This window comes from Zea mays, chromosome 4 (assembly GCF_902167145.1).
Source record: "Zea mays cultivar B73 chromosome 4, Zm-B73-REFERENCE-NAM-5.0, whole genome shotgun sequence".
Lineage (NCBI taxonomy): Eukaryota > Viridiplantae > Streptophyta > Magnoliopsida > Poales > Poaceae > Zea > Zea mays.
In genome coordinates, this window is record NC_050099.1 from 6,287,998 (window position 1) to 6,297,354 (window position 9,357).

Sequence of the window (9,357 nt, forward strand, 5' to 3'; positions counted from 1 at the left end):
AGAGACCTGGGATCTGTTCCCTCTCTCGAAAAAGCTTGTAACCCCTAATACAAGCACCCCGATGCAAGATAATATAAGCCTCATCCTCCCTCTGCTGGAAGTAGGGCCTTCCTAGCCCGAACCAGGATAAACCTTGTGTTTCATCTTGCATCAATCCATCCGGGCAGGGACACGCAGCATAAGATTTACTAGTCGGTTGAGGGTCCCCGGGTCTAAAACACCGACAATATTACCGAATGATTTATGAATTTATTAGATAAAAATTAGATATATCATCTTAACGATAGTGTATATATATATACTAGGTACATGCCCGTGCGATGCTACAGAAAAATTGACGAGACTACAACAAAAAACTGTGATTAAACAAAAATACGAAAACATAATTCATACATGCAACATATCTTAGTTAAGAAATATATCCTACAGAAAGGAAACACAATAAGTCACACGAGGAAACATCAATCATGTATACAACAGATCCTAATTAAGGAATATAATCATGTATGCCCTAAAAAAGGAAACACGGAATAAGAAAAGAAACACAATAATCAGGCAAAGGGAACGTGCATGCACCCGATCCTAATTAAGGAAACGTCAATCATGCATCCAACACATCCTAATTAAGGAATATAATAAACATGGATGCCTAAAAAAGGAAAGAAAAAATAAAAAAGAACCACAATAATCACGCAAGGGACGTGCATGCACCATATCCTAATTATTAATAAGGAGTATATAATAATGCAAGGGAACGTCAAGAGAAAATTGAAGGCAGATATCTAGTGCTCAAATATATTACATGGCATTATATAGAATACAACCAGGAGTAAATTCAGATACTATGCTATGGACAATTCACGATATTAGGGACAACTCACGATTCACTTTGCAGCCTATCCAATACCATACTTCACTTCCTAATAAAGATAACGTGTTACTAAAGGATAACATCAACAAAATCTTACTGATTTTTTACAATAAGCATGTTGATTTTTATTTATTTACATCTTCTGTCTTCTCAATCAATTAAGCATCACAATCGGTATCACCTTCTTGCACAGCAACACCAAGCTTTTCATTGATTTCAGTAATTATGGCCTGCATTAAACATATTAACATGTAAGAATTCGAGGAACATAGGGTGGAACACAAAATGCAAAAAGCAGAGAAAGGTAATCAGGCTCAGATCATCACTCACCACCTAGGGAAATATCGAAAGTTAAGTGCATCAAATGCAAGTGTTGTATGGATTTACCAAAAGTTAAGTTTGTATGGATTTGTCAAACATATTACCTGGTTCTAATTTCCAAATTGTTTTAGCTATCATAGTATTAAGCACCTGACAATCAATTTGCCAAAACAAGGGCATGATATGATGGTACAATAATAGAAGTAGAAGAGGGATTTTTAGGCAGACACGACAGTAACTCGTCGACTGAAACCGTCATGTATAAGTGATCTAGGGACTGGGGGCACATGTGAATAATTTTAGCGATCAGGTCAAATAGAGCACGTGTGAATAATTTCAGATGCACTATTTTTCAACTTCACCAGCAGAGACCTTACGCAATGGGAAGTTTAAAAAAAGGGTGGTAAACCTAGATCACCTCCAACCAGAAGAATTTTCATAGTAGACTTAGTCGCTTATCACAATCAGATGACTTTTTTGTACGGCTAGAACTGCATGATTAACTAAAGATGAGTCTAGCTAGAGAAGTACTAAAATGAAAACTATCAATCTATTTCATTGGTGGAAAATTAATACAAAGTCCTACATCACAACATTGACAGCATGGCTTTCAATACTGCTATAGAATCATGAGATGATGCATTACAAAATGCATGAGCCATATATGCATCACATACCGAAATAAAAAAGGACCCCAAAAATGGACTCAAATTTTTAGTCATGACTAAATCTGCAAAAATATATAGAGCAGAGATTACTGAGATGACAGACTGTACATACCACCATATCCCCAGTTGCCTCGTCCTCGGCCACCACCACCTCCTTTGTTCCCGTTGTAATTCCAGCCTCCATTTTCTGATGGCAAAAATATTATCGTCATACATGATTGTATAGAACCATAAATATTATCATCAACTCAAGGCAAGGAGCAAGGCAGAAGGAAATCCGTGCAGCCTAGCAGTAGCAGCTCTAATGTTTTAAAATATCGTAAGTTAATGTCAAGGATATGAGCTTTGACATGCTTGAAGTTTTACAGACCAATATAAAATTATCAATTGTGAGTTTGTGATGAAGTTAAAAACTAATTTCACCTGATGCCATTTGAATGTTGTCCTCAGCAGCAGGCTCACTACTTCCAGCACACATATCAAAGAGGTCAACCCTCTTATTGTTGTTACCAAGGTTACTTTGGTATCTAAAAAAAACATAACAAAAGTAATAACCTTGAATCCCAATGTGAGTCTGCGAGTCTACGAGTTTTGTACTCCACATAATAGCTAATAATTACACTGTGAGTCTGCGAGTCATCATTCACCTTGATTCCTTGAAGCTGTATGCAGTGCAACAAAATTGATGGCAATAGTGCCAAGCATTGCAAGCTTCAGGTGAGATATGCGGGGTCAGGACGACAACAAAAAAGTGGCAAAACAAAATTATGCCTACATCCACTTGTGTGTGGACAAATGGAGGCAAAAAATGTGACAAAATCAGATGAATCTTCGATCGTATTGAGAACAACGTGAGATAGTGACATTAACGAAGAAGAAAAAATAAAATGAAATCCATATTTTCGGATAATGGAATCGAAGCTCAAATGCTAAATTGGCACGATTAGTACAAATGTCTATGTGTTGGGGACGCTGTAGACATTGAATCTCAATGTAATGACCAACAGTCGCCACCACTTCACCAAAATGGAGGGGATAATCACCCACCGGCGAGGGTACTTGGGCTTTCCATCCTTGCTATCAAACAACTGCAGATGTGCTTTAGTAAAGCTATGAAAATTTTCCAAGGCAATGGTCAGTATACAAGGAAGAACCACACTTGCCTTGTTTAGACGGTTGTGCTTGCCAAGCACCCATTTGTTGATATGACATATCTAATCTATTGATGCACATTAGACCCATAGAGAATTAATTGCTGCTAATTTGGTGATAGATATTCCTTGACTAAACTGAGTAGTGAATACACTGTCTACAATCTAAAACTTTATTACTAATTTTGAAGTGCTAGATTGAAAGCGTTGTAAATTTAGTTGACTACAAATACTGTACAGACATGGAATAGAACATATGAGCGGTGCTTGAATGTGTGGTTTATTCAATTTCATACCAAATGCAGTACTGCCAATTGGTCCCGACGTCAGGAGGGCTCGGGTGCCGGACCTGCTGATGCTACTGACATGAGGAGGTGTCTAGTGTTGCAGACAGGGCGCGGTCACACAAAAGCGGAAGCATAGGGCGCAAAAGTGAAAGGGAATTAGGCTTACACCTAGTCCCTAATTAATTTTGGTGGTTGAATTGCCCAACACAAATAATTGGACTAACTAGTTTGTTCTAGTGTATAAGTTATACAGGTGCAAAAGGTTCACACTCAGCCAATAAAAAGATCAAGTTTTGGATTCTACAAATGAGCAAAGGGCCAACCGAAGGCACCTCTGGTCAGGGGCACCGGACTGTCCGGTGTACACCGGACAGTGTCCGGTGCACCAGAGGACTCCAACTCAAACTTGCCACCTTCGGGAATTTTCAGAGGCCACTCCGCTATAATTCACCGGACTGTCCGGTGTACACCGGACATGTCCGGTGCTCCAAGGAAGGGCGGCCTCCAGAACTCGCCAGCCTCGGGTTTTCACTTCAGCTGCTCCGCTAAAATTCACCGGACTGTCCGGTGTACACCGGACTGTCCGGTGCATCCTCGGGGCAATGGCTACTTCGCGCCAACAGTCACCTGCAGGCGCATTTAATGCGTGACAGAAGCGCGCAGTCGTCAGGCACGCGAGAGCAGGCGCACCGGACACTCTACAGTGCATGTCCGGTGCGCCACCGGACATCAAGGCGGGCCCAGAAGTCAGAAGCTCCAACGGTCGGAATCCAACGGAACTGGTGACGTGGCTGGGGCACCGGACTGTCCGGTGTGCACCGGACTGTCCGGTGCGCCATCGAACAGACGGCCTCCACCAACGGTCAAGTTGGTGGTTGGGGCTATAAATACCCCAACCACCCCACCATTCATTACATCCAAGTTTTCCAGCTTCCAACCACTATACAAGAGCTAGCATTCATTGCAAAGCACACCAAAAGAGATCAAATCCTCTCCCAACTCCACACAAAGCATTAGTGATTAGAGAGAGTGATTTGTAGTGTTCATTTGAGCTCTTGCGCTTGGATCGCTTCTTTTCTTTCGCATTCTTTCTTGTGATCAAACACTCACTTGTAATTGAGGCAAGAGGCACCAATCGTGTGGTGGGCCTTGCGGGAAGTTTGATTCCCAAGTGATTTGAGAAGAGAAGCTCACTCGGTCCAAGGGACCGTTTGAGAGAGGGAAGGGTTGAAAGAGACCCGGCCTTTGTGGCCTCCTCAACGGGGAGTAGGTTTGAGAGAACCGAACCTCGGTAAAACAAATCCACGTGTCTCACTTCATTATTCGCTTGCGATTTGTTTTGCGCCCTCTTTTGCGGACTCGATTATATTTCTAACGCTAACCCGGCTTGTAGTTGTGTTTATATTTGTAAATTTCAGTTTCGCCCTATTCACCCCCCCTCTAGGCGACTATCAATTGGTATCGGAGCCCGGTGCTTCATTAGAGCCTAACCGCTCGAAGTGATGTCGGGAGATCACGCCAAGAAGGAGATGGAGACCGGCGAAAAGCCCACTACGAGCCAAGGGAGCACTTCATCGGAAGAGTCCCGCACCAAGAGGAAGGAGAAGAAGAAGGACTCCTCCAAACGGAAGGAGAAAAGATCTTCTTCCTCACACCACAAGGAGAAGAAGGAGAAATCTTCTTCCCACAAGTCGCATCGGAAAGGAGACAAGCACAAAAGGATGAGGAAGGTGGTCTACTACGAGACCGACACTTCATCAACATCTACCTCCAACTCCGATGCACTGTCCGTAACTTCTAAGCGCCAAGAGCGCAAGAAGTTTAGTAAGATTCCCTTACACTATCCCCGTACATCTAGACATACTCCATTGCTTTCCGTTCCATTAGGCAAACCGCCAACTTTTGATGGCGAAGATTATGCTAGGTGGAGTGATTTAATGAAATTTCATCTAACCTCACTCCACAAAAGTATATGGAATGTTGTTGAGTTTGGAGCACAGGTACCTTCTGTAGGGGATGAGGATTATGATACGGACGAAGTGGCCCAAATCGAGCACTTCAACTCCCAAGCCACAACCATACTCTTGGCCTCTCTAAATAGAGAGGAATACAACAAGGTGCAAGGGTTGAAGAATGCAAAGGAAATTTGGGACCTCCTCAAGACCGCGCACGAGGGTGATGAACTAACAAAGATCACCAAGCGAGAAACGATCGAGGGGGAGCTCGGACGCTTTCGACTTCGCCAAGGGGAAGAGCCACAAGACATGTACAACCGGCTCAAGACCTTGGTGAACCAAGTGCACAACCTCGGGAGCAAGAAGTGGGATGACCACGAGGTGGTTAAGGTTATTCTTAGATCACTCATTTTCCTTAACCCCACTCAAGTTCAATTAATTCGTGGTAATCCTAGATATACTCAAATGACCCCCGAGGAAGTTATCGGGAATTTTGTGAGCTTTGAATGCATGATTAAAGGATCAAAGAAGATCAACGAGCTTGACGAACCCTCCACGTCCGAGGCACAGCCGGTGGCATTTAAGGCGACGGAGGAAAAGAAGGAGGAGTCTACACCAAGTAGACAACCAATCGACGCCTCCAAGCTCGACAATGAGGAGATGGCTTTAATCATCAAAAGCTTTCGCCAAATCCTCAAGCAACGGAAGGGGAAGGATTGCAAATCCCGTTCCAAGAAGGTTTGCTACAAGTGTGGTAAGCCCGGTCACTTTATCGCTAAATGTCCATTATCAAGTGACAGTGACAGGGATAACGACAAAAAGGGAAGAAGGAAAGAAAAGAAGAGGTACCACAAGAAGAGGGGCGGCGATGCCCACGTGTGCCGCGAGTGGGACTCCGACGAGAGCTCCACCGACTCCTCCTCCGACGAGGACGCCGCCAACATCGCCGTCACCAAAGGACTCCTCTTCCCCAACGTCGGCCACAAGTGCCTCATGGCAAAGGATGGCAAAAGGAAGAAGGTAAAATCAAGATCCTCTACTAAATATGAAACCTCTAGTGATGAGGATGATGCTAGCAATGAGGAGGATAACTTGCGCGTTCTTTTTGCCAACCTTAACATGGAACAAAAGGAAAAACTTAATGAGCTAATTAGTGCCATCCATGAAAAGGATGACCTCTTGGACTCCCAAGAGGACTTCCTAATCAAGGAAAATAAAAAGCATGTTAAGGTTAAAAATGCTTATGCTCTAGAGGTAGAAAAATGTGAGAAATTGTCTAGTAAGCTAAGCGCTTGCCATGAGACCATTGACAACCTTAGAAATGAAAATGCTAGATTAAATGCTAAGGTTGATTCTCATGTTTGTGATGTTTCAATTCCCAATCCTAGAGATAATAATGATGATTTTCTTGCTAGGATTGAAGATTTAAATGTTTCTCTTGCTAACCTTAGAGTAGAAAATGAAAATTTAATTGCTAAGGCTAAAGAACTAGATGTTTGCAATGTTACAATTTCCGATCTTGGAGATAATAATGATATCTTGCGTGCTAAGATCGTTGAGCTTAATTCATGCAAACCCTCTACATCTAGTGTTGAGCATGTTTCCATTTGTACTAGATGTAGAGATATTGATATTAATGCTATTCATGATCACATGGCTTTAATTAAACAACAAAATGATCATATAGCAATATTAGATGCTAAAATTGCCGAGCATAACTTAGAAAATGAAAAATTTAAATTTGCTAGAAGTATGCTCTATAATGGGAGACGCCCTGGCATCAAGGATGGCATTGGCTTCCAAAGGGGAGACGATGTCAAACTTAATGCCCCTCCTAAAAACTTGTCTAACTTTGTTAAGGGCAAGGCTCCCATGCCTCAGGATAATGAGGGTTACATTTTATACCCTGCCGGTTATCCCGAGAGCAAAATTAGGAGAACTCATTCTAGGAAGTCTCACTCTGGCCCTAACCATGCTTTTATGTATAAGGGTGAGACATCTAGCTCTAGGCAACCAACCCGTGCAAAGTTGCCTAGAAAGAAAACTCCTACTGCATCAAATGATCATAGCATTTCATTTAAGACTTTTGATGCATCTTATGTGCTTACTAACAAATCCGGCAAACTAGTTGCCAAGTTTATTGGGGGCAAACACAAAGGGTCAAAGACTTGTGTTTGGGTACCCAAAGTTCTTGTTTCTAATGCTAAAGGACCCAAAACTGTTTGGGTACCTAAAGTCAAGAACTAAAATTGTTTTGTAGGTTTATGCATCCGGGGGCTCAAGTTGGATACTCGACAGCGGGTGCACAAACCACATGACAGGGGAGAAGAATATGTTCTCCTCATATGAGAAAAACAAAGATCCCCAACGAGCTATCACATTCGGGGATGGAAATCAAGGTTTGGTCAAAGGATTGGGTAAAATTGCTATATCACCTGACCATTCTATTTCCAATGTTTTTCTCGTAGACTCCTTAGATTACAATTTGCTTTCTGTATCTCAATTATGCAAAATGGGCTACAACTGTCTTTTCACTGATGTAGGTGTCACTGTCTTTAGAAGAAGTGATGATTCAATAGCATTTAAGGGAGTGTTAGAGGGTCAGCTATACTTGGTAGACTTTGATAGAGCTAAACTCGACACTTGCTTAATTGCTAAGACTAACATGGGTTGGCTCTGGCATCGCAGACTAGCCCACGTTGGGATGAAGAATCTTCATAAACTTCTAAAGGGAGAGCACATTTTGGGACTAACAAATGTTCATTTTGAGAAAGACAGGATTTGTAGCGCATGCCAAGCAGGAAAGCAAGTTGGCGTTCATCATCCACACAAGAACATCATGACTAGTGACAGGCCACTGGAGCTCCTACACATGGACCTATTCGGGCCGATAGCTTACATAAGCATCGGTGGGAGTAAGTACTGTCTAGTTATTGTGGATGATTATTCTCGCTTCACTTGGGTATTCTTTTTACAGGAAAAATCTCAAACCCAAGAGACCTTAAAAGGATTCTTGAGACGGGCTCAAAATGAGTTTGGCTTAAGGATCAAGAAAATAAGAAGCGACAACGGGACGGAGTTCAAGAACTCTCAAATCGAAGGTTTTCTTGAGGAAGAGGGCATCAAGCATGAGTTCTCTTCTCCCTACACACCTCAACAAAATGGTGTAGTGGAGAGGAAGAATCGAACTCTATTGGACATGGCAAGGACCATGCTTGATGAGTACAAGACTTCGGATCGGTTTTGGGCCGAGGCGGTCAACACCGCCTGCTACGCCATCAACCGGTTATATCTTCACCGAATCCTCAAGAAGACATCCTATGAACTCCTAACCGGTAAAAAGCCAAATATTTCATATTTTAGAGTTTTTGGCAGCAAATGTTTTATTCTTGTTAAAAGAGGAAGAAAATCTAAATTTGCTCCTAAAACTGTAGAAGGCTTTTTACTAGGATATGACTCAAACACAAGGGCATATAGAGTCTTTAACAAGTCCTCAGGACTTGTTGAAGTTTCTTGTGACGTTGTGTTTGATGAGACTAATGGCTCTCAAGTAGAGCAAGTTGATCTTGATGAGATAGGTAATGAAGAGGCTCCATGCATCGCGCTAAGGAACATGTCCATTGGGGATGTGTGTCCTAAGGAATCCGAAGAGCCTCCAAATGCACAAGATCAACCGTCCTCCTCCACGCAAGCATCTCCACCAACTCAAAATGAGGATGAGGCTCAAGTTGATGAAGGACAAGATCAAGAAGATGAGACACCTCATGATGACGACAATGATCAAGGGGGAGATGCAAATGATCAAGACAAGGAGGATGAAGAGCAAAGGCCGCCACACCCAAGAGTCCACCAAGCAATCCAACGAGATCACCCCGTTGACACCATCCTCGGTGACATTCATAAGGGGGTAACTACTAGATCTCGTATTGCACATTTTTGTGAATATTACTCGTTTGTTTCCTCTATTGAGCCACACAGGGTAGAGGAAGCACTATAAGATTCGGATTGGGTGGTGGCAATGCAAGAGGAGCTCAACAACTTCACTAGAAATAAGGTATGGCATTTAGTTCCACGTCCTAATCAAAATGTTGTAGGAACCAAATG